This window comes from Phalacrocorax aristotelis, chromosome 12 (genome assembly GCF_949628215.1).
Source record: "Phalacrocorax aristotelis chromosome 12, bGulAri2.1, whole genome shotgun sequence".
NCBI classification, from domain to species: Eukaryota; Metazoa; Chordata; class Aves; order Suliformes; family Phalacrocoracidae; genus Phalacrocorax; species Phalacrocorax aristotelis.
The window spans coordinates 19,417,439-19,441,833 of record NC_134287.1 but is presented as its reverse complement, the minus strand read 5'-3'; the positions used below and the strand labels follow the sequence as shown (position 1 = coordinate 19,441,833).

At 50.0% G+C, this 24,395-nt stretch overlaps 1 protein-coding gene across 1 annotated transcript in view; it reads left to right on the top strand.

The window, feature by feature from the left end:
* Positions 1–7,363: 7,363 nt before the first annotated feature.
* Positions 7,364–24,395, top strand: part of FAM53B (family with sequence similarity 53 member B) — a 54,313-nt gene continuing 37,281 nt past the window's right edge. The window contains exon 1 of the mRNA XM_075107621.1: positions 7,364–7,450. The gene's annotated coding sequence lies outside the window, so the exon portion shown is untranslated. The remainder of the gene's footprint in view (positions 7,451–24,395) is intronic.

Here is a 24,395-nt window from a genome sequence, read left to right as displayed (position 1 = left end):
GGGGTCATGGATTATTGAGGGCTTCTACTCTGAGCATTTCCCTGCCACTTCTGGGCTATATATAGCTCCATAGGCAGCAAGCCTTCAGAGATCGTATGTGCTTCCTCTGCTTTACCTTTGGCATTACAGGATCCAGTCATAAGGTGGAGATACGCAAACTAACGTCGCCATTAGAATGTCAGCCTGCTGCCCGAAGGTGTCATGAGCCTATTGTTGGGAGCCTTAAATGTTGCTTGTCTGAAGGAGTTTGGGACAGGAATGTGTTTTTCCCGTGGACAAGGGTCTGGCCTTTGTCCATAGGCAGTCGTCTTCATGTCTCTGTGTTGTTCTGGGGCAGAATTCATGTGCCTATCTGCTTCTCAGGTCTATGTAAAAGTTTTCTAGTAACATGCTCAAGGAAGTGGAAAAAAAAGAGCCTGCAGATAGGTGTCTTTACAGGGAGGCAGGGTGGGGAGTGGAAAAATGGAGTGGCCCTCACAAGTGGAAAGATTCTGATTCCTAAATTTGTAGCGGCCCGTCTTTAGCCTTAAATGGGCACGTAGGCTGTTGCTTGAACCTAATTTTTGCATCTGATTTGTAGTTCGCATATTCTTCGACAGGCCCAAGCACTTTCAACTGTCACTGGAGAGTAGAAAAATGCTTGTAAAATGTGTTTTAGGAGATCTGTTTCATGGCAATAATAACCAAAGGCTTACTATTTAAAATCTGCTCTGCTGGAAACCTGGTATTTTTTGAATAGTGGAGTCTAGGTAGCAGCTTTAATACTGACTTGAGCAATGGCTTTTTACTGACTAGTAAAAAGAATGTCCTTGATTTGGGGCAGTTTTTCTTGCTAGATGGTTCTTCATGAAGGTATGAACTCTAAATGTGGATGCTGTTCAGAGAAAAACTCTTAAGAGGCAGAGTAATAAGCAGAGGGTTAGGAGAAGCGACTCTTTTCTTGCAGTTTGGCGAGTATGTCATGGTTGTTCATGAAGGCTGGTATCATTATGACTACACAGTTGTCTGACTCTTGGTTTCAGCTGCAACACCAGACTACAGAAGAATAAATGCAGCATTTGAAATATGTTCTACTCCTATTGTTTTGCTATCTGAAGACTGTGTATGGGATTTCACTGTCAAATATGAGGTTTGTGGGTAGTAAAACTAACACCTTCCATGGATCTCGACAGCAGTTGAGCCCACAGGCTTTTCCTGCAGTACCCGGTTTAGCCTGGATGATGCTGCAGAGCTGGCATACCTTCCTGGATCTGGGTCTAGTTTTGCATGAAACGTAGGCGGAACAGAAAGGGTTTATGTTTCCTTGTTGATGTGCAACGTGCTGTGAAATTCTCTTGGTGCTGGTGGGCTTTGCATGAGCCCGATGCCGAAATCAATGAGATGCCAGGAAAGACTGGAGAGGGAAGGGAGGCGTTAGCCAGTGTCCTCCAGAGGGATCCAGAGCCTTGAAATTAAATCTTTCCCTTGCTCCCCAAGCAATTAAACCTCAAGCGTGGATGCAAGGTAGATCTCATCTTCTCTCTCAGGTGTTTTCAGTGGCAGGGTGTGCAACTTCAGTGATACATGAACTACTTGGAACGGGTAGTTGTGAGCCGGGTTGTGCATATCAAGAGAGAGTGCGTGTGCCACTCTCTCTGTACTGACCTTTTACTCCAGGAAGATGGAGGATGACTTTTGGCACGTAAGCCTTAACAAGGAGCACCTCCACCAACATCTGGGTTTAGCACAGCTCGGATGTCTGATACCTGACTCCTGATACCTCCTATTGCCAAGCAAGCTTCATTTAGGGATTCTCTTTTTGAGGTATTTACTGGGAAAGGCCTTTGTATTTGTTGTGGGGCTCGTAATACTGAAAGAGCTTGGAGCATTTTACCCTGGATTTTTATGGGGTGTATCAGGGAAGTGAACTGTCAGGATGAAATATCTGAAAGAGGAGTCCAAGTGGAATTAGCGATGTTAAGTATTGATTTGAGATGTCAGATCTAAGGGAGTTTCTACATGAGACTCTAGAGTGTAGGGTAAATAGGTTCTCAAGACAAAAAGCCTTTGCCCTTTCAGCATCACAGTACTTTCTTGAAGTAAATACTTCTATAATCGTGTTTATATAAATTAAAAAGTGAGAAATACCAGATGTGAAAATCATGACACAACTGAATCAACACAGAAAATGCAGAGGGAAGCATAATGTTCCCTTACTCCTCGACTTCCCTCTTGGTGACCAACTTGTTATTTATAAGAAAGTATGTTCATTTAACGGTCCTTAAGGACCATAAATGGTCAACTGCATTGTTTTCTGTAGGCTGGTTTTTGAACGTTAATTTTTTTGGAACGCTCGGAAGGTATGGAATTAATATTCTGTTCTTGAACTTCAGTATAATTCTGTGGTCCAAAATGAAGAGTTTCTGGGAGCTACAATTTTTTTTGAGAGCTGTGGGGTTATATCAGAAACACTAACAGAATTGTGGCAGCTGCTTTTCCAGACAGGGCCAGCAATGATGAAGTATGTAATTACAGGCTTTCTATTCTGTCAGGAGAATATTTCTTCAAATAATTATCGAGAGCATCAGGTTGAAATAACTGTTTGCATTATGGGCTCACCCTCCTTGTCTTTAAGCAATGAAAAAGATTCTTGTCTGAGGGAGCATGTCTGTGGCTAGAAATGAAGGTATTCTCTCATATGATTTGCATCCAAATTATTTCAGTTCTGCACAGGATTCTGTGACATCTGTGGGGCCGAAGGGTCAAAGGCCTGAATGGGCAAATGAGAGGATGAACTAAAACCCCTCACTTAGAACTGGGCTTTGTGTCCAGGCGTGCAAGGGGAAGCCACGTGTACAAGCTAGATAGGTAGCTGTGAAGCTACGAAGCGGGGCTGACACTGATCTTGGCAGAACCTTTGGAGTTATTTTTACGTAAGGATGAGTTCTTGAATAGCTTTTCTGGTACATTTAAGCACAGCAAGCTTTTCTTCATCGCTGATGCTGGCTTCCATGTATTTCCATGTTCCAGGAATGCACTGGCAGCACTGTAGCCATTGTAAGGAAAATCTGTGTATATATACTCTGCTATGTCCGTTCCACTGTGTTCCAGGGTGCCTGGTAAAAGACTGCCAAAATTTATGTTATTTCATACCAGACAAAATCTTTAAGTATGGTATTCAGCGACATACAGCAAAATTTTCAGTGTTTTGGCACTCGGATTGCTTTCCTAATCTTGGCGTGCCGAAAGGTAAAGAACACGACTTGCTACAACAATAACTGCTTTATTTTATAGGCCCTCTAAGCATTTTAACATATCGAATCGTCTCCTGTAAAATATGTGGAGAGCACGTAGAAAATAAATGGGCCAGGCCTTTGCATTGCTGTAGGGAAAGCTGCCTTTGCATTCCCATTGTGCGGTGCCATTTCTGGGGTGAGAGGAGGGGAAAACTGCGCTGTGCAGCGTTACCAACCCCTTGGCTGAACGGGTGGTACAGACGCCTGCGGAGGGGACGGCTCTATCGCATGCCTTGGTTGGAAGTATGTTGGGCATGACCTAACCTTTGTGGGTAGCAGCTAAATTGAGGAACATTTAATGGGTACCTAGGGCTTTCCCTGAAAGGGGTGAGATGTTACAGCCTCAAGACAAAGGAGGGAAAAGGAATGCTGGCGTGTTTTATTTGACACAAATAAGGGAAAAGCCAACCTGTGGCTTAATTTCCATTTGTTAGCTAACAGTATAGCTTGAAATGAGCTCATTTCTAGGTTACTGGAAGTTAAACAGCGTGCTCTCAGGCAAACAAATGATGTCGCCGCAAGGTAGCATATAAATTCAGAATAATCGCAAGTGCATAAGCCCGTGCTGGAGAGCCAGAGCTAATAAACACTAGTGATGGAACAGTAACGAACCTCAGCACAGTCACTCCAGTGTCCAAGTGTTCATGGACAGCATCACATGTCGAGCAGAAGTGGGAAGAATGTGCATTTATCATGTAATTTGAAATGCTGATAGGGTTGTGAACTGAAACCTCTCATTAGCAGCACAGAGACGTGCACGCATGGTGTGATAAGCCAGCACCCAGCCTGAAACACCAACCAAGAAAAAGCAGGCTGAAGGTTCAATGGTCAGATTTTCTCTAATGCTTCCCCTAAAACCCGAGTTGGTGTTTCAAGCTCTTTCGCCCCAATTCGCAGTAGTAATTAGCCTCACTGACTGCTGCCCTACCCCAGGGCACCCGAACTCCATGGGTACTGTATTTCCAACGTATATCCAACGTATATTCCAACTGTATATCCAACGTAGCGTGCTGCTCTTGGGCATGCCCTCAGCTGCCTCGGTTTTTGTGAATGATGGACAACTACCTCTTGGCTTATCTTAAGCCGATTCAGATGCAAACATGGCTGACAAAGTGATTAACGCATTCAAGTGAGCATAGGGTTTGCGTATGTATTTCACGGTCTATTTATTTTTTCTGTCAACTGTTTCCATTGCACCTAGTCCGGGGCAGCCTGGCGCTCAGCAGTTGTGCCCTCTGCCAAGGCAGGGAGGGAGGCAGCAAAGCGCAGCAGGGAGCTGAAACACAAAGCTCTTACACGTGTGCAGCAAATAACCTGTGAAATAAAAGAAGGATTTTTAGGTTTGGTGCAAATCCCGTCACGTGCCATATGTAGTAAGAACTACACTCCTCATTACAACCCTGCCTGCACAGCAACCCTTCACTTGTTTAGGGTATCAGGTCTCCTTGATTCAGATACTCTCTGACCTAGAACTCCCTGATTGTATTACAGAGATGTGCTTGTTCCCTGGCTATGAAATATTTGTTAAAAATACTTCTGCTCACTGTTATTTAGATTCTGTGAATTCCCAGATTTCCCCTGAAACTGGAATGTGGCTTCTGAAACTGGTCTCCATTTAGTGCTGCTGGAGACCTTTGGTGGGGCCCAGATGTCCCTGTGAGTATGCGGCACCCAGCACAGCCAGCCTGCGACTGGGGCGCTCCAGCTCTCTGCGTGGCCTTGGGCGAGTCCCTTACCTGTGTTTCTGGCCTGGCAGGAGAAGCAGAAGGATAAACCATAAATAAGTGGGAATGGTCAGGTGCTCAGAATAGCACAGAGTTGTAGGTCATCACGGAAAAGACACTTCCAAAATTATTAGCAACCACGGTGCGTCTGACTTGAATAACAACCAGCTGGAGGAGGTGGTGAAGCATTGGGAAGGCTACACAGCGAGCGGATTGTAACTGAGCAGCCAAATCCTGTGCGCTGGATGTGATGGAAATTGTGTCTGTCCAGAGGGCTTAGTTACATCGAAATGTTTTAGGGACTTGGACCCCAGTGTGGCTGCAGAAGGATCAGGGGGATTGTTAGCTTTTTTCCTACCCACAGAGTTTCCATCTCTGTAAGGAAGGCTTCCAGTCAGTGGGTAGCAAAGGTGCTGGCATCCGAGACAAAAACAGAAATAAAATCGGCTCAGAATTTAACTGAATGGATTTTCTGTCCACGATGACTAAACTCTCATGCCCAGCTCTTCAAAGCTTGAAAGCAATTTCTGTCTTTTCCCCTTCTGACGAAGGTCTTCTGCAGTGTCACCAGAGCAGGGACCTATGGCCAGCCTGTACATTCAAACAACATTACTGAAAATATCTATGGAAAACAGGTTTGTGCTTTGGCAACAGGCTTTCACGCACACCGGTAACGCTCCGCAGCCAACTCATCTGTTGGAAAGCACAGAGGATGAGAGGTAAAGAATGCTGGGTTTGGACGGAGCTGCAGAAGCAGACAGAAAGCAACCTTCCGCTTGGTTCTTGGAGACCAAGCCCGCACTGCGCAAGGCTGCCACGGGAATGGATTCAATTACGCTGCAAGCTTTATTACTGAAATATTCAGCTGGGAAACCATAAGAAAACATTTTCAAACTTGATTCCCAAAGTTCTGGAAAAGGAGTTTGCAAGTGTTTTATTGCTACCACTCTCAACACATGATAAGAAAAGCAAATACTGAGTGGGACGGACAAGCTTGGTGCAAAAGCCCTTCTTCCTGTCTGTAGCCCACTCACACCGGCCGCTCCTGCCTAATTTTATACGTACCGAGTACGGAGCCACTTTTGTTGACATCAGTCCTCGCTATTCCGGTGGGAGCTGCTCCCGTGTTAAATTTTCTTCTGCTATTTCTGCTTACTCTCCTCCTTTCTTCTTTATTACATTAAATACTGGTAGTCTTCTGCGACGCTTATTTGGTATCTTGGGCCATGCATCAGCGGGGCAGGACGTCAGAAGCACAGCCGAGTTATGCGGGTGAAGCCTCCCTTTCCGTTCAGGGCGCACATGCCCTTGCACGTTCCCGCTTGCCATCCCAGTGGCGTGCCCGGCCAGCCGGCCGGCTGGCTGAAACTGAGACACCGAAGCCTCAGATTCATTCCTGATGACATCTGCGTTGTCTGCTTGCATATGTTCAAGATTAATGTTTAGGCCCTGTTTTGTAATGAGTTCTAAATCTTCTTTTTAGCTGTCATGTAGTTTCCTTGTTTGCTAATTACTCTTGCTCTCAGAAGAAGCCTACGTGCTGCGCGCGGTTCAGCTCGGATGGATGGAAAATGTTGTTGTTGGAGCAGATTACTCCTAAAGGCCATCTCCCGAGCAGAGCCAAGCAGGCGTGTCTCTGGATACTGCAGATGACCCACGGCCACCTTCCGTCTGGCAGCGTTTCACTCTGCTTGTGTTTTGTCAAATGCCTTTTCCCAAAAGAAACAGCGGAAAAATGGAGGAGTGGGATATTTTTGCCGGACCCTATGCTGGAGGGTGGTATTTGTGATGCACTCGAACTCCAGGAGCAGTTCTCGCTGGGGGAGCCTCCCCAGGCCCGCGGGACGGGCCACCAGGAGTCACCCTCGCCCTCCCGGCGGGGCCGGGAGCGCCGTGCCGGGCTGCTGGGCCGCCGGGGCTGCTCCGAGGGCGCCCGCGCCCCCAGTCCCGCACCGCTCAACACCTGCTGGCAGCCTGGGCTCCCTCCTTTTTATTATTATTATTTTTGTGTTGATATTTTTTTTTGTCCTCCCCCCGCCACGCTCTTCCAGGCGATGTTTGGCCACGGACGCCCCCTGAGGCCGCCGGCCGGGGCGCTTTGCTCCCCCTCACCGGCACCCCCGGTGCGCGGCTCCCCCCGCACGGCCTGGGGCGGGCGCTCCGCAGGTGCGGGCCGGGCCCTGCCTCCGCCGGCCCCGCTCAGGAAGTGACAAGCGCATTTCCTCCTCCTTCCTCCCCTCCCTCCCTCCTTCCCTCCCTCCTCCTCCTCCTCCTCCTCCTCCTCCTCCCCCCCTCCCCCTCCCCCTCCCTCTCTTCCCCCTCCTCCTCCTCCTCCCCCTCCTCCCCCCTGCACCCGCCCCGCCCGCAGCACGGCGGCGGCGGCGGCAGCGGCAGCGCGGCTCGGAGCGGTGCCCACAGCCGGCCCGGCCGGGCCGCGCCGCCGCCACCACGGTAAGCACCCGGCCGGGGCCCTGCGCGGAGCGGGGCTGCCCTGCGCTGTCACTCGCGGTATCTCTGTGCGTGGGGGTCCCGCCGTGCCCCCCCGCCCCCCCGCCACGGGGTGGGGGTGTGCGTGTGTGTGTGTGTGTGGGGTGGCGGACAAAGGACGGCGCTGCGCCCTGCCCTGCCTGGGGTACGGCGGGGAGGGGATGGGGGGGCGGAGGGTCACGGCGGGGGTCCCCCCCCGCCCCACGGAAGGGTGGCATCCCCCGCCGCCGCTGCGCATCCTCGCCCCGCTCCGGTGCTCCGATCCGCCTGCCTCCGCCCGGGCGGAGCTGGGGGGGGGCTGCCCGCCTTTGTGCCGCCGGGGCCGCCCCTCTCCCCCCCCCCCCCCCCCCCGAGTTCGCCACCCCGGGGACGCGCAGGTCGCCGTGGGGAGCGGGGTGTCGGGGTGCGGGGCACCCCGGTCCTGCGCGGTTCGGCCGGGGAGGAGCCGCCTCCGGCGTCCGGAGGGAGCGAGGTGCAGCAGGGATGTCCCCGGGGGTGCGCCCGGTGGGGCTGAGCGCCTGCGGCGGGAACGAGGGCGCCCCTTCGGGGCCAGCTCGGGTCCCCTGGCCGCCGTGCCGGGAGGGAAGGTCGCCTCCCCAAAGTTCAGCGTGCGGGGAGCGCGCGTTCCGCTCCGCTTCGGATCGCTCTGCCTTTGCCTCTGTAATTTCTTCCTACGAACGCATCAACACGTGCTTTCCGTTCTGCGGGCCGAGAGGGATGTTTAGTGGGGCTGAAATGTGGATGTCGGCGCGTTCGGTACAAAACTCCCCTTGTGCGGGGTCTGACGGGGGGCTGCGGCGCAGGGGAGCCGTGGATGGAGTTGAGAATCGCTTGCAGAGATGCTCTCCAGCCCAACCGGGGGCAGTCGCATTCGCTTCCCGTGCCGCCCCGCCACGGTTTTCACGCCTGGCATGTGCAAGGTAGCTCACGGTGGCGAGGGAGGGGCGCAGGCCCGTCCTGCGGGGCTTCGCCAGCCGCCTTGTGCCCCCAGGGAGGGGGTCTCCAGCGCCCAGCGCTGCTGCAGCGAGGGACGGAGCCAAGGAACAAGGCTTCAGGCTTTGCTCCTTGCTCTGCCAAGTGCCCTGGCAGCAGAGTTGTCCTAGAAAGCCAGTGAGTCTTGCTTCTCCGCTCAGTGACGTCAGGTTGTTCGGATCATACTGTACGTGAAGATTTCACCTATAGATGTACACAAAGGTTTCATGAATAAGCGTTTTCTCCTCAATAATTTTAGGATTTAATTTACTGGACAGAGAGAGTGAGTTTTCAACGGCGCGGTGCCTGTCACTGGGTAGTGCCGCCCTCTCTCTCGGTGCCGTGCGGTCTCCACAGACGCTGGTGTACCTTGGCAGCGCACCCCCTCCTTAGGAAATCCTCTGGAGTAAAAAGTAAGCATAATTTGTTATGAAATAGGCTGATAGACCGAACTTCAGTTTGCGATTGAAACCAGATGTGCATATTTTCCTTTTGAATCCTCAAACAATAATAAAAGTATATTTTGACAGATTAAAAACTACTTGCAAATTGCAGAGGTAGCAGTGTCTTGCAATAACACCGTAAAAACACGGAGGGCCGTGAGCGTCTCTGCCTGTCTCTCACCAATATCGGGTGTCTCTGAGCGCGGGGGGCTGCCGCTGCATTCCCTCCGATTGCAAGGCACCCGCTTGTGTAAGGCAGAGATTCCCTCAGCCTGCCTCCAACACGGGCAGAAATATTTACTAGGGCTTGGCTGAGGGCTGGAAAAAGAAATAAAGAAACCCCAGAACAATATAGGTAATGTTTCCAGAGAAAATATTTGGGGTGGGTCATGAAACAGATTAATTGGAGTGATAGTAAAAAAACCTGAATTTCAGAGCCGTTTGCTCTATCCTTACCTGTTGTGGCTCACTGTAGGTTTAAAGAGAACTTCTGATTTACTTCTTCATTCTTCAAAATCCTCCGGAACCTGAGGATGCTTGTGGTGGTGGGTGTGTTAGACCCGGCTCTGGCGTGGCTGGGCCCAGGGGTGCAGGAGTAGGGGTGTTCACTTCTCTTAGAGAAGGACGCAGCCTCCTCGCTTTCAGATGTGTGGGGAAAAACCCAAGCAGAAAAACCCAGCCAAAACAACCTGCCGTGGAATTATTTCCTTCACTTCAAAGGAGAGAAGGACACCCTGCTGAGCATGGCCCGGTGGAGCATGGCCACGTGTGCAGGTGGTTTTGCATCTGAATCCCTGGATCCAGGCTTTCTCATTTCCAGGTTAAACCTGGAGGAGGGAGGGAGGGAAATTTTGCAACTTCCAGCTCTGTACAAGGCCAAGGTCTCCAAGGTCCGCTTCAGTTATAGAAAGCAGATGGACTTTGGGAGGAAGATCACTAAGAGCTCAGGCTGTCAGATATAAAACTTTGCATGTACAATCAGGGCAAATCAATTCAGTAGATAATTGATCTCTGTGAGTGAGATCAAATTTTTACATAAGGAGATCAAGCAGACCGTGGGACTGAGCCAGCATCAATGTAGGCTAATTTTCAGGTGTGGATACCTGCATAAATAAATACATGTGCATAAGTATGCACACATGCAAATAGGTAAACATATACCAATATAAATCCCCAAACACGCTTCAGTTAATTATATGTAATTATTTTCTTTTTAGTGTGAAAGAATTGCTTCACTTTCAGCAAAGGTATAGGTAGTACCAGGCATACGGCGTCTTGCCGAAACACTTCTATTTCTGTGCAGAACAGGCACGACGGACCATGTCCTGAAGGGGGATGGAGGAGAGCGAGGCTTCTCCAATTTGTCCATTGACTTCTAAGTTCTCGAATGACAGCTGCGTGGTTTGAGGCTGTTCTTCCTCTTTCTTTCATTCTTGTAATGCTGTGGAGAGTTTCTTTTCTTGATCTTTATCAGGATGGAGGTAGTTTGTGCTTTCCTTGTAAAATCTCGGGTAGAAAAGAGGACGCCCTGGGTTGAAAGGGCTGGTTTTGGTTTTGTTCCCTTCCCCCCCTTCCATATCGCATGGCTTGTATAATGATTTTGCTGCGGGATAGTCCTCATGGACATTAAGCTGTGGCCGAGCAGACTTTGGACCAACGGGTTGGGGCAGGGCAAGGTGCCAGAGATGCTCCTAGCTCTTCCAAGAGCTCAGCCCGGAGGGCTCGGGTCTCCTTCCCATGTCCCAGGGGAGGGAGAGGGGAAGCAGAGCCTTTGCATCAGGTCTGCCCTCACCAAAACTGGGGTTGAAATAGTTGCAAATGCAGCCCACATTTTATTCCGGTGGCCGTGGGGGACCAGGCCAGCCGGGGAGGTTGTTCTTCTGCAGGTCCTCAAGCAAACCCTCTTCACGGCTGACTTTTTTTGTGCTCCTTTCTCTCCCAAAACGGGGAGGAGGAGGAAGAGGAAGCAAGCCTGCTGACTCGGGGAAACAGAACAAAAAAAAAAAAAAGGAGGTCTAATGGGTAGCAGAGGGCTTCGACAATCGGCAGTCTCACATGCCTGGTCTGATGTGGGGGTGGAGTGAGGATTTCTTGGCAGCCTCCCCCGACAACGCCGTGGTTTGCGTTGCAGGGGTCTCCGCGGGGCTGTGCAAAAATATCACCAAAACAACAGTTCCTCCAGTGCGTCTGCTCCCCGGAGAGCTAAATATAAACTAATCGGGCGTAGAGAAGGGAATTTTCCACCATGCTACTCATCTGTGCCTGCAAGCCTGCTGGGTCATTCAGCCTGACGGGCTGCTCTGCGCCCCGAGGAGTCGTCCCTGCCCAAGCCTGCTCCCCGCCAACCACGGCACAAGTGCCACTGCTCTCATTAGAGATAAGACCTTCCATAAGTTCCTTGAAAGTGGTTGGGGCAGCAGCAGACCTGAGCCCTGGAGCTCTGGTTCTGCACTCAAGTATCCCTGTGAGAGTGGCCGTGTTATAATTATAAAAAAAGACTTTTCCAAGGTCACACTACGTGTCCGCAGTCACAGCCCGGCTCTCTGCAACCCAGCTATTTGCTTACAGCAGCAATGCAGAACGTGGCTCTGGTACAGTGAACTGGAGAGCAGATCCTCAGGGTGTTTTGTTTTTCCAAACTTTTACGAGTTGGCTGCCTTTAGAGAGACAAAAATTCCCAGGCAAAAAGCTTATTTCTGAAGCCCCGCCAAGCTGGTGCAAGCTCCGATAGCACAAGCTGTGGATGCGTGAGCTTTTAGTCATCAACGGGTGAAGTAGGTATTGAAAATTAAAGTGTCATTACGCAATTAATTTACAGCAAGAATTCCTCCTGGGCTTCAGGTGGTTGATCCATGGGTTATGAAGCCTATGATGTTTGATCTGTTAGATATGTAAGATATCGCATCTTATGCATCCAACGAACGCTGGGTAAGATAAGTAAGGTTTGATACGTTAGAAGCTTCTGTTGAAATGCATGGAAGGAGAAAACTGTGTTAGACTGACCTGGAGGAGCACTGAAGCCTGCATGAAGCACGGCTGCTCCCGGCACCGCAGGCTGTGGGTCCCTGCACAGGGGGTGAGGCTTCCCAGGCCAGTTTGCCTCTGTAATCGCTGTATTTGAGTAATATTTTAAGAACTGGTTGAGTGAGTGCAAAAATCTTGAGTTTCTGTACCTCCCCCCTAAAAGAGAAAGCCCAAGGGAGACTTGGTCATGGTTTTTGCTTTTAGAGGATTAAATGCAGCAGCACCATTGGTGTCACTCCTCTGTAGTCCATTTGAAGCATCCCTTGGGCTGTATCACTCCTGATATTTGTGGATCCTGGCCATAGCTTTTGCTTTAGGCAGCCAGAGTTTAGGGCTTGCGCTGTGCGGTAGGTGTGGGATCGCAGTGAAAGAGGAGTTCTACTTTGTGGCCGTTTTGTGCTTAGGTATGGTTACATCTCCTAGGGTTTGTGAAAATGAAATCTGGCAAACTTTGATCTGGCAGCTGGGAAACCTGCTCGCCCTCTCTCGGCTCAAAACCAGCCCTTGAAAGGAAGGACCAAAAGTCGGTTTTGATGGCAGAGGAGAAGCGGGACTCGGGGGCGGTGGTGGTGCAGAATGGTGCTGCTGTCAAGGTGCACCAGCAGCTTGCTTTGCTCTCAGTGGCTGGTCTGGACTGAGGGGTTAAGAGACGCAGCCCTCATTCTGCTCCTAAATCCCGGGTCTCCTCAGGGACGAGTTAAAGCACATTATGCACTTTCTTGCATTTAAGAAATCTTTTTTTTTTGTCCTTTACCCTGTGATGACTCCTGCAGTGGCCCAAGGCAAGCCTTCGTGCTCCTCTGCCTCAGTTGCCCTAGTTGTACAACCGCCATTGTCGCTATTCTGCACCGCTGGGAAACGTTTGGGAAGGAAAATGGCATGAATGAAGACAACTAGTCTTTTTGCTGGTTAGGATAGTCCAGCAGCGCAGTTTAGGCCAGGTGGTGGTAGCAATTTCTTCTCTCAAGTGATATGGGAAAGTCACAATAACTGTGAGCTTTGTATTTGTGTGCTTACCTTAATGTTACCGCAAATAGCCTCCTGGTGTGCTGGGTAATAGTTGTTGATGCTATAAAAGTACTTCAAGTATATATATTATCAACCCCATTATCGCATGCTTTTTTTGTCCCAGCTGTTAGAAATGAACATTGTATAGTATTTTTGAAAGGGCAAGTTTTAATGCTATTAAATAGAGGCCAAAAGCTACAATTGTGTGCCAAAGCTGAAGAGCCGTTACAATTATGAAGATACAGAAAGCATTATAAAATCCACATTTGGTTTTGTAGCTTCTCTGTTAATCCAGAAAAAGATTATCTCTTTATTGGACTATCAGTTGTGTTATAATTGAGATACAATGCGATGGATGGCGCTTCTCGGAGCGAAAGCATTGTGGTTAACGAAGATTTACAGTTACCGATAGCTTAATTTAGAAACTATCACCCACATCTTTGGTTGCACATGGTTTATGTTGTTGGTAGAATATTACTTTTCCCATGGAGGTTTCGGGTGAGTTGCTAAGTATTTTAAACTGCATTTAAATAAGTCCAACTCCCCATTGGGATGGATCGCACTGTCGATGCCCTCCCTGTGCCTGCCTCTTGCGTACCCCCACCATACACTGTGAAGGTGGCGGGTTAAGGAGCCGTGTTAGAGCTGAAACAAGAGCCTGGTCAGCGTCGGAGGGGCTGGTTTGTCAGCCCTCCCTCCTGGTCCTTGCACAAGCCACCTGGGGGACTGTGCTGGGACATGGGTGTGCAGCAGCTCACTCGAGGCATAGGGCAGCGAGCCAGGAGAGCCACGCTCCTGGAGACTGTGCCCTGTATCACCAATTTTAATAATTCTCTGAATTAATTCTCGCTGGAGCACAGCTTTTCTAAAAGCCATCCAATGCAGAGATAAAAACGTAGCGAGGATTGAGAACCCGCTGCAGTCATGTGTTGCACCATTAATTTATTGTAATGGTTATTGTCCTTGCTGTTCAGGAAAAAATAGCGCTTCACCCTTACTCTGCACCTGCATGCTTTTGACTTCCCGCAGCGCTGGGTGGTGTTACACCACCGGTCTGCTCCCTCTGAAGGACCTGCTCGGCATCTCCTTCCCTCTCTGAAGGTGATCAGATCGTTCCTGAGCAATTTCCTCTCCACCTTCCTCCAGTCTTGCCCTGTACCCATGTCTTCAGGTCCCTCAGTTACTCCTAGGGTGTTCTCCAGACCTTAATCAGATGTGGCAGAAGGCTCCAGATCCCCGTAGTGGTTGTGGAGTGCGGAGTACAGAGGCAATACCATCTCGTCTCCTGGAGATCCCTGATCTATCTAGCCTGCAGACATATCTCCCACATGCCTTGGTAATCTGCCGCGCGGTGCAGGGGCCTGGGGATGTGCCCCTGCCTTCGAGGTGAGTGTCTTTTAAGTGATTTATTTCTTTAAGGCGTATCGTAACGTCTCAGTTAAAAACTGTGCTGGTTGCTTCTTTCCATTCTGTATTGTCAAGTTGTTCTTCTCCGTCTTTAGTGCTCGGCCAGTCTTGAGTCACTTACACAGCACTGGTTTTCCTGTTTCCTTCCAAATTACTGCCAGAAATATGACATGGCTTAAGGTGAAAGGCTAGTTTCTGTTGAAGCCAGTATTGCCAGTTTATTTGCAGGTCTGTTTGAGATGTGTTAGCTAAATAATTATCAGTAACTGTCATCCATTTCTGTGCACTTTAATGAAGTCTGTTTTACCAGCGCCCTCTTACCGGCACAAAGACATCAAGTGAGACGAGAGCTCTTTTCTCGCTGTTAATTCTGCTTCCTGACTCTCCGTCCTTGGACTGAAAATGGAGCCTTGCAGGGCTCGTTTTGTCGGGGCCATCACGGTTACCGCGCTGGCTTGCGCCTGTCCTCTGGGAGCATCGGCGGTGATGGCTCAGATGACTTTTTGGCACAATCTTATAAAAGTTGAAGGTGTAAATTATTTGGAGCTGTTGTTTAAGAAAGATCTATATTTAGTGCCTGCTGTTTAATATCGTCCCAGGTTACTCTTGACAAACGTGATTGTATCGTTTTACTTTCTCCTTAGGATGGCGTTAAAGTATATATTAACCATTTCTCCCTTTTCTGCATCATGACTGATGTTCCTGCCATTCATTCTGGCTGCAGAGCGATGTTGTCAGTGGGACTTTTTGTCATCCTTAATGTCTGTAAAAATCCCCTGTATCTTGTTTTCTAAGAGCCTGACGTTTAACTTGCAGTCTCCTGCATATTAAGGCGGTGTCATTATTTTAGGGACTTCATAATGATTTATAAATTCTAGGATTCATTAATTCCTTCACTCATTAGTGTAGCAAGTTGGTACGTATTTGTCCATGTGATGGAGGTTGACATTTTTGCTGCCCTGTTTGTACTGGACAATCATTCATGTTTGTGCACTGACAAAATACCTGGCGCGGTTCCCTTCCCGATAACCTGCTGGCAGCTTTGGAGCTGGGGTGGGATGCAGCATTTAGGTCAGTTCTCCTCGGGATGCCTTTTCGGGAGGGGTCTTCGTGGTTCACACCACACTGGTGCCGGGGCTGACCCCTCTGTCCTTTGGGCTTACTGTTTCCACAGCACAGGAATCTGTTCTCCTGATTTTCACCTGTGGGGTGGGAGGAAGAGGGATGTATGGAGAGTATCCAGAGGTGGAGACTCTTGGGGTGGAAAATGCAGTATTTTTTTTTTCCCCCTTTACTGCATGTTCACACTGTCATAAATGAGCTCGAGGAAAGCTGGGCAGGATGGTGTTTCTGCCAGCCCAAATAAAAGCAGGGACTGTTTTCATTTCCACTTACTTTTTTTTTTTTTACACTTTTTTTTCCCCTCGTCTCTGTGTTGGGCTGCAAAATCTGGGCTTGTGTGGGTGCCAAGCTATAGTGGGGCTCATCCTGCCCTGCTCCAGCTGCATGGGAATTAGACAACTCCAGGCGATGAAGCATCCCAATGCCAGGAAAATTGTCCTCTGTGGGCATTACTTCTCCAGCTGAATGATCGCCTGGTGGGTACCTTGCTTCGGGGCAGCTGTACCCCCAGGCTCGCTGGAGCCGTACCCCCAGGCTTGCAGTGGCTTGCGGATAAATGTTTTGCTGCCGAGCCCCCGAGGGAGCCAAACCTGCAGGAGGTTTGGGCTCTACGTGCTGCTGACACCTCACAGGAGCTGAGAGTGTGTTATAGCAACAGATTCTGTATTATTCCAGCCTCGCAAGCGTCTCCCTGTGATATTAAAAACACCGGCTGAAACCCAAGTCCAAACTCTCAATGAATGATTCTGTGGAAATGCTGTCAGGTGCATTTTGGTGCTGCTTTGGCTTTGATTTAAATGAGTAAACAGGTGAGTGGGTGTTTGCTTTGACTGCTCCCTTGTAGCGAAAGACTTCCTTTGAGGGAAAGTGAAGCCTCCAGTACTATTCCCCATCCCAGACCATTCTGCCTGTGGCTTGGCGTTGGCGATGCCTTTGCTGTGTGCCGGGGCCCCGTGCTGCTGGGCTTGCCCAGCAGCAGTGGGAAAACCCTGTTTTCCCCAAGTATCGGGGATGCCTTGTGCTCAGGGCTCTGCTCGTGGGTATGCATAACTTTTGCAGTGCTTCCCAAAATCACCTCCAGCTTTGGCTGCACCAGGTTTATGTGTTGGAAATAGCCTTGCCATGCAGCTGGTGGTTGCTGGAGGAGGCAGGGTGGTTGCAACCCGCTGTCTCCTTGCTCTACTGAATTAGGAAGAGCCCCCTCTCCGCCCCACACATTCCCCCATCTCCACCAAAGCTATCAAGACCGGCTCCTTGGCAGCCCATGCACGTAGGAACCTTCTTCTGGTAACAGATTGTTATGTATTTAATGAACCTGAGGAAGACAAGCAATTTGAAGGCTGCAGGGCGATACAAGTTTGCTGTCCAGTCTGCCAAATTCACGCTAATTCAGACAACTCACAGATGTTTGGCTCCTCGTTCGTTAAAAAGATTTATGTAAGATGCAGGGCTTGGAAATTTATTCCTGGTGTGCTGGAGAGATGGAGGTGGCAGCGTGGGCAAAGGTTTCCTGGCCCTGGAGGAATCCTTTCCTCCTCCTGCAGCTGCGTCGCTACCGTACCTTTCTCTTGCCAATGTTGATGACAACGAATGGACAAACGGCAGGGAAATGCGCCTTTCAGTTGCTAGGAGGATAAGTAAAGGCTCTATGTTCATCTTTCAGGAGCCAAGGAGTTCTTTGAGAGCTATTTCTCAGCTGAGGAATGAAACCCCACAGATTGCCCAAGAGCAGAAGTACTTTGGTCTGATGCAAACAGTGGTCTTGTAGGGTTTGAAGGTGACAGAGGGCATGTGTGGTACCCTGTGTGGGCACAGAGACCATCGGCTGAAACCATTTGAAGCTCTTAATGTTGCCTGCCTAGTTCAGGTAGATAATTTCAAGTTTTGGAAGGTCCTAAGCGGTCATTTTGCTGGGCTTCACGTGAGGGTTCTGCAATCTTAGGGTATTTATCCATAAAGGGGCAGTGGTAGGAGTTGATGTGGAGTCTGGCAATTGCATACCTCCAGTATTTCCCTACTTTAAATTTAGGTATTTCTTTAGGGGCTGTCAGCCTCTACCAACTCTCCAACTCAGCCTTGAAAAAGGGAGAAATCTGACTTGCAAGCAGTATCCAAATCTGTTTTGAGAACGATGATGGTGTTCTGGTGCTTGACAAGCTTAATTATGCTACGAGATGTCCCAGATCTTGCTCGTACTTGGTCCGTGTGGTGATTTTTTGGTGGTCACCGATGAGTTGAAAGAATTATGGTCAGTGTTGCAGTACTGAGCCCGTTTTGCATCTGCAAGACGTGCTTCTCGCAGAGACGCCAAGAGCTCTGGAGCAAAGAGGCTCGGGCTGGCCAAGAAGCCCCCTTAACCCTCAGAGTGCTACCATTGGGCTGTAAGTAGGTGGACGTCGTGTTATAGAGGTAGGTATTAAGATGGGTTTATGTGCTATTTGAAATAGTTTATGCTTGAGAAGTGAGTCTGTAAAAGGCATGGTCGGGCTGTGATTGCTGTCTCTGTCTCACACGTTTCAGGTTGTATGTGGGAAGAGACTGTAAGGAAGAAACAAGAACTGTTTTTTGTGTCTGTTTACTAGAGCAGCACACTCCAAGCGGTAATTAAAAGTAAACCTGGACTCTGCTGGCTTGTTCAGCATCCCTGGTTGTTGAGGTTAAGCAGCCAAAGCAATTCTCAATTCAGCAATTCCTCAGCTTTTGGGAGCATGGCCAACACTCACAGTGTCTCACAGACCATTGCAAATTCTTGTAATAAATCTCACAATTGGGGGAAAAAAAATAAGTAGAAAGGTGAGATGGTTCGCTGGACCAGCAGGCCAGAGTGCTGCTGCTGCTTCAACTGCTCTTCTCCAGAGACAACCCTTGGACCAATGTTTCCAATATTCCTTGGAAATATCACTTAAAATTAGCAGCAGTCGCCTAACGAGCGGATTAGGCAATGGCTACAGGTTTGCTCAAAGAGAACGTGCCATTTCTACAGATGTTTTTCAGACTGAGACCATGTTGTAGGATATGTCTGAATGTCGGCGCCCTGCAGAAATATTGTCAGCGTCTATCCCCAAGCCAGCGTGGCTGCTGGGAGGGCTGCCTTCACGTGGGGCTCCCCTGGGACCAGTCCTGCTGCGGGAGGAGGATGCTGGGCTCATGGGGCTGAGCCCCCCCACAGCAGGTCTGGGCTAAGCTGGTCCCGGCGTTGCTCCATGGCAGAGCGATGTGCTGGGGATGCACCCTCAGGCTGGCGCAGCTTGTTAGCTGCTATGCATGTGGCCAGCTAAGGAGTGCTCCCTTTGAAGGTCTGATGCTGGTCCCCATGAAAATTCATCCGTAGGCTGAATGTGCAATCAAGAGATACTGAAGACCCCACGTTAGTGCTCTGAATGGTTATGCTCTTCTCTTTAACTACTGTGCATGAGTTTTCGTGCGGTGAGCTCGGTCCCGTGTAGTCGCTTTGCATGTCTCATTGGCACCTCTCTGCTGGAGACCAGCAGTCTCTTGTTCGCACCTCTTGCTTGACGGTTGCTGTTTTGCAATGACTAATTTTGCTCTCTTCTTTTCCTTTTCAGTTGCCAGGGAGGAAAAGGCAAAGTCACTGCCAACACCATTTTCTTCAAGCTAAGATGTTGAGACAAAGCACCTCTGCCCCTACCCTGTCCTTTCAGTCCCTTTCCACTGCTCGTGTGTAAGGGAGTCTTTCCCCTGCCACTCCTATTCCCTGAGAGCGTGGGGGCAATAAACCTGATGTGTTTCACTCAACTAGATGGTGTGTAATTTTCCTTAATTGCTCTTGTTTCTTTTTGGTGAGGGCTTGCCTGCAGGTGAGGTCCAACCCAAACATGTAGCTCTGGGTGTGACCCTGGACTTCAGGCTCTCCCTAGAGGCTGGGGGTGTTTGGACGTGTGGTTTGGGACTCAGGGTGCTGGGGACCCGCGGCCTTGTGTGACTTTGGCGTTGGGCTGAGGCGGTACCCAGGCACTTGGAGCAAGGGATCGGATTGAAATAGTAGATTTTTATTTGCTTAGTAGTTAATTTATGGCTGTGGGCAGGACCCCTGTACATCCGTTGTTGCTGGTAGTGAGGGTTAACCTCAGACCTCCGTAAGCCAGGTTGCACATGGCCATCTGTGGTGGCTGCACATTGTATTTTCTGTTCTTAATGAGGCCCCTCGAGATGGGTGCTGTTGTGGTAAACCTTGGTCTCCTTCTGGTGGATTTTGTTAGTGTGGCTGTAGAGGTCGGCTCCGTCTGGGCTGTCCTGTGCTGGCAGCTCTGTGGCACACGCGAGCACGGGGCTGTGTTGGTGAGAGCCTCCGTTCCTTCATGTTGGTTGTAAGCAACAAGGTGATGCAGTTCTCGAGGCTGTGCAGACCTACGAAGTGACACTCATCTTGAACACAACCCGTTACTGCTTTCCCCTTTGCTATGCCAGCTGTTAAAAATGTTAAGCATAGGCAAGTCTACTTATTAATTAATGCTGAAAGTGTGTCTTGTTAGCCCTGGAAAATCCTAGACTAGCTGCGAGCAGCAGGCAGAAGAGGACATTTCTTTCTTCCTTTTCTTTGGCTAGTAATTTCTGAGTACCTGGAGCATGTGGCAAGCTTGAGTCCTTGCCAGGCAGGAGTCGGGCAGGAGGGGAGTGCTGTGCAGGATACGTGGTCTCCGGCACCGGAGCCCTTCTCCGACCTCCTGGCAGGGTCATGCCTGACCTTGCAGGAGCTGGGGAAGACTCTGTGGACCAGGAGGAGGTGACTGCAGGCTCAGGGCGAGACAGGGCAGTGCTGCAGCCTTTTTCCTCCGAAGGCTGGGCAGCCTGGGGCAGCTCTTTCCTCATGACAGAATCCCAGGGGATGATCGTGATGTGGCTGCATCCACAGAAATTCTGTCCTTTGAAGTCATGTGCGCTGACTCATGACGTCGTTTACTCAGGACTTGTCCATGGAGCGTTTTCAGAGAGTAAAGACATAATCTCAGGCCCTGAATAGCATCTTTCACATTTACTGGAGGTTTTTACCCCCTAAGTAAAATCAATATTCACTAATGACAGGAAGAGTGAGATGCTGAGCAAGACTGCTTGAGAAAGGGGTGCAGAAGGCAAATTATTGCCTGAGTGAGGAAATGAGCCCACATTTAGCTGCATGCAAATGATAGGCTTCAAGGATTTTCCCAAAATCTTAATGCAATAAATCAATAAGTTGAAGATGTGCCTCTCGGTGTTCTCTAAAGTACTGATGGTGAGACAGGCTGTGCAATGAAGAGATGCAATGTAGCCCTGAATCCCCCCTAAGAAGTGGAAAGATGGGGAGTGGGACATGATTTTTAGTTAGGATAAAATTTGCAACGTGATGCTCTGTAGAAAGCCGTAAACCCCACAATTTTCAATTGCAGTAACCAGTTTTGGCTATTTCCCCAAATTCCTTGTCAGTCACCTGTAGCGTTTGGAGCAGGGTTGGCCGGCCGCGGTGTGCTCGCACCCCAGGCTCCGTGGCAGTCTGTCTGCGTGGAGAAATCGGGATCTGCATAGCAGGAGGGGAATTTCTGTTTAGTTGGTGAGAGGGGGAGGGTGGTTAAGCCTTAGAAATGTGCTCAGTTTGGCCTGGAGGGATTAGGTTTGGTTCTTCAAACATGTGGGTCTAAACTGTGTTAAATAAACTCTGTCATCATGCCGGCTCTTCGCTCAGCCTGTTTTCTGCTTGGAGGAGGTGAGGTTGGTGTTTTCCACCATCAAGCCGCATTTACTGGTTTTCTTCTCAGAGAGCCATTTATATCAAACTGCTGCCTCTGTCCTTGCATACGTTCATTGCTCCTTTGGTGGTGTTTGCAACTTCTGAACTGGAGTTACTGAGCCCTCCTGCCCTGGGATAAACCTTGGGGCAGCGGCTGCCGGCAGATGCACTGAGCGGGAGACCTGGCTTGCTCCAGCCCTGCTTCCTGAAGCACCTCGAGCCTTTGTGTAGCATCAGCGTTGGCTCTCCGGAGCCATACGGCCGGAGTTTGCCGTGTGGCAATGGGAATATTTTTTTGCTGAGCCAAAGCGTGCTCTCAGTTGTACTGTAGTGTTCTGGAATGACGCTGCTGGTGGCGATGGAGCCAAGTCCGCAGCTATGCGAAGGATGAAGGCTGGGCTTGGGTGTTTGTCCTTCCTCCTCTTTCACAGTGTTTGAGAGGGATTTGGGAGTGGCTGGAAATCCCCTGCCTGGAGAGGGACAGGCAACTCTTGGGTTTCATTCAGAAAGTAAAGGTCAGGAATCATTCCCTTTTCCTCTTGCAGGCGTTTAAGAAACTTTCTGTGCAGTCAAAAGGGTGCCTGAGTATTTCTTCAGGCAGAGCATGGGGAGTGCTGGGGCATGGGGTGGGAAGGGGGTCCTGCATGGGTCATGGCTTTTTACACTGAAGGCTTTGAGCAGCATTAAAAATAAAGCAGGGGCGGGTGTTTTATATTCCGAGAGCGATCCCGCTGTGCTGCTTGCAAGGTGTATCGGTATGCAAAATACGGCTACAGCTCCTCATTCCTGTGTGCCCTTTCTACCTGTAAGTAGGTTTTATGTCAGTGTGTGTGTCTGGAGATGGATTATTTGAGCTGGGTTGTGGTTGAATGTTCTCTGTACAGAGAGTGGTGGTACCACAGCAAGTGGAAATCTGTGTGATGCTGGTCCTTAGTTGTCTTCACGAAGAGTGCTGCTGGGGGTCAGATGTATGGGTATGGGATATTGGTTACTGTTCAGGCTCCCTTCAGCCGTGGCAGAGCATCTGACAGGCAGTTTGCTAAATCCCAAGCTCTCTTCCATACGGTCCAGTGTAGCAGGTGAATGGGGCACGGCTGTGACTCGGCAGCTGCACAGAGTCCACTGCGGTAGCACCCGTCGTGCGGGGAGTGGGACTTCCCTGCAGAGAAGGGCTCTGTGCCCATGGTGAGCGGCTCTAGGGCTGTACCCCTTGCTGGTCCCTTGTAAGGAGCTCATCCATTCTCAAGCATTACCTTTCAATGGGTGAAAGTTGGATCATCTGACTTACTCTCTGTGCAGTGCAATTTTTTGCCAAGGCCAACACTCAGTTGCTGTGATACTGTCCAGAAAGCAGCTCTAAGAAAAGCCTCTTTCTACCTCCACAACTGCAAAGATCACAGAGGCTTCCGCTCGGTCTGTATTTTGAAACAATACCCACAGTAAAAGCACGGTTCGTGAAAATTTGGGGGTTTCCATGCACTAGTGCTGCTCATGGGTGCCCCATGCAGCGCAGGAGATCCCATTGATCCCAGTGTCCATGGCCCAAGTTTAAACTTAACCTTGATGGAGGGATGAAAATAGTTCCTTTATCTGATTGCAAATGAGGAAATACATGTCTTAAAATAATTAATGGTCTCCAAAGAGTATCTTTTTATTAACGTGTGTGTCTGAAAGCCTCCAGTCTATAAATACACAGTAGTTTCCTCCTCAGAGTCAAGATGGGGAACATCCCAGGTCTGCAGAAGCATTTCAGTCCCGCAGCACTTGTTTGCATCCAGAGGACATGATGGGGCAGGACCGCGCTGGGTCATGCTGTGCGTCAGGAGCCCGGTGAAGCAGGATGGGGAGCCAAAGATCACATTTCACTGGAAAGTTTTCCATTTTATTGCAATTGCTTGGTGGGGATAATTTCAAAACCCCAACCAAGCGGTAGCTAAAACAAAAGAGCCCAGACCTGAAAGCGCGTCCCGGACCCGATGCCGGGTGATGCCAGCTGGCAGCATGGCCAGCAGTTTGCTGCATTGTCATTAGGGTTGTATTAGTTGCAGGAGATGCAGTGGAGCAGGGAGAGGGGAGGTGCGAGGCGGTGTGCGCTGCTGCCTGTCCGGCTCAGGCAGGGAGCCTCTGCCTGTACTTGCTGCTGTTCCTGCCTGTTGGCTGCCGCACGCCTGGGTGTGTATAGGAGTCTGCTGCAGCAACATTAATCATTACCTTAGGGAAAGATAATTATTCATGAAGAAATCATACCCTGTTAACGAGGAACCATGCTTAACTGCTTTCATGCTGCTCTGAACGCTTGTTTGATCTTTGCTTCCCTTGCTGCCGCTGCACCGACGACGGCCCCAGAATCCAGCCCCGTGGCAAGCATCACTATCTCTGCGTTGGAATCAGGCACAACCAAGACTGTGGCAGATAAAAAAATACAGACCTCAGGTGTGTTTAGTCCTCTTCCTGTGCTTTAGCCATCTATGGTATGGCACAGATGAGCACGAGGGCACTGGCAGCTGTGCTCCTGGGGTTTCCCCAGCACTGGGGGAAGGCTGGAGCCTCCCAAAGAGCCTCCTGCTCCTCAATCTTTGCGGGGGCTTTAAACCTTTAAGCCTGACTTAGGTCCCCCAGTTTGAAGGCACGTACCGGGGTCTAAGTGCCTCTTGTCCGCTGGGCTGCTGTGTGCATGCTGGTCTCTGGGAGGCTGCTACAACCATAAGTTTGGTAGGAGGGGATTTTTCCTTGGGGAATAGGAGCTCTGTTGTGGCAGATCCAGCTCAGACGTCAGTGAGAGCAGCCACTACCCTGCTCCCCATCCCTGGTCTGCGGCTCAACCACTGTAGCTGGCGGGGCTAAAATTGCAGGCAGAGCACTCACAGGAAGGAAAAGGAGATGAGCCAGCAAGGATGGGGTGCTGTGCAGCTGCCTGCGGTGCCGCATGCGTGCTGCTGGGGCCCCGTACCGGTGCTGTGAGACACTAGAGGCTTCAGCAGCAAGCATACCACCAGTGTTGCTTATTTTTCCCCTGTATCGCTGTTCCCATGTTATTTGGTCCTCACTTCCATGCGTCCTCAGTTTGTCCCCATCTGTCCCCTGTTACGTGCTGACACTGGCAGCCCTTTGGGGAGAGCATCCCATCCTCTTGTGTTTGTTCAGAGCCTGGTGTAAGCAGCCATCCCTCCTGAGCAGGACCTCTAGGATTTGCTGCATACTGATATATTTG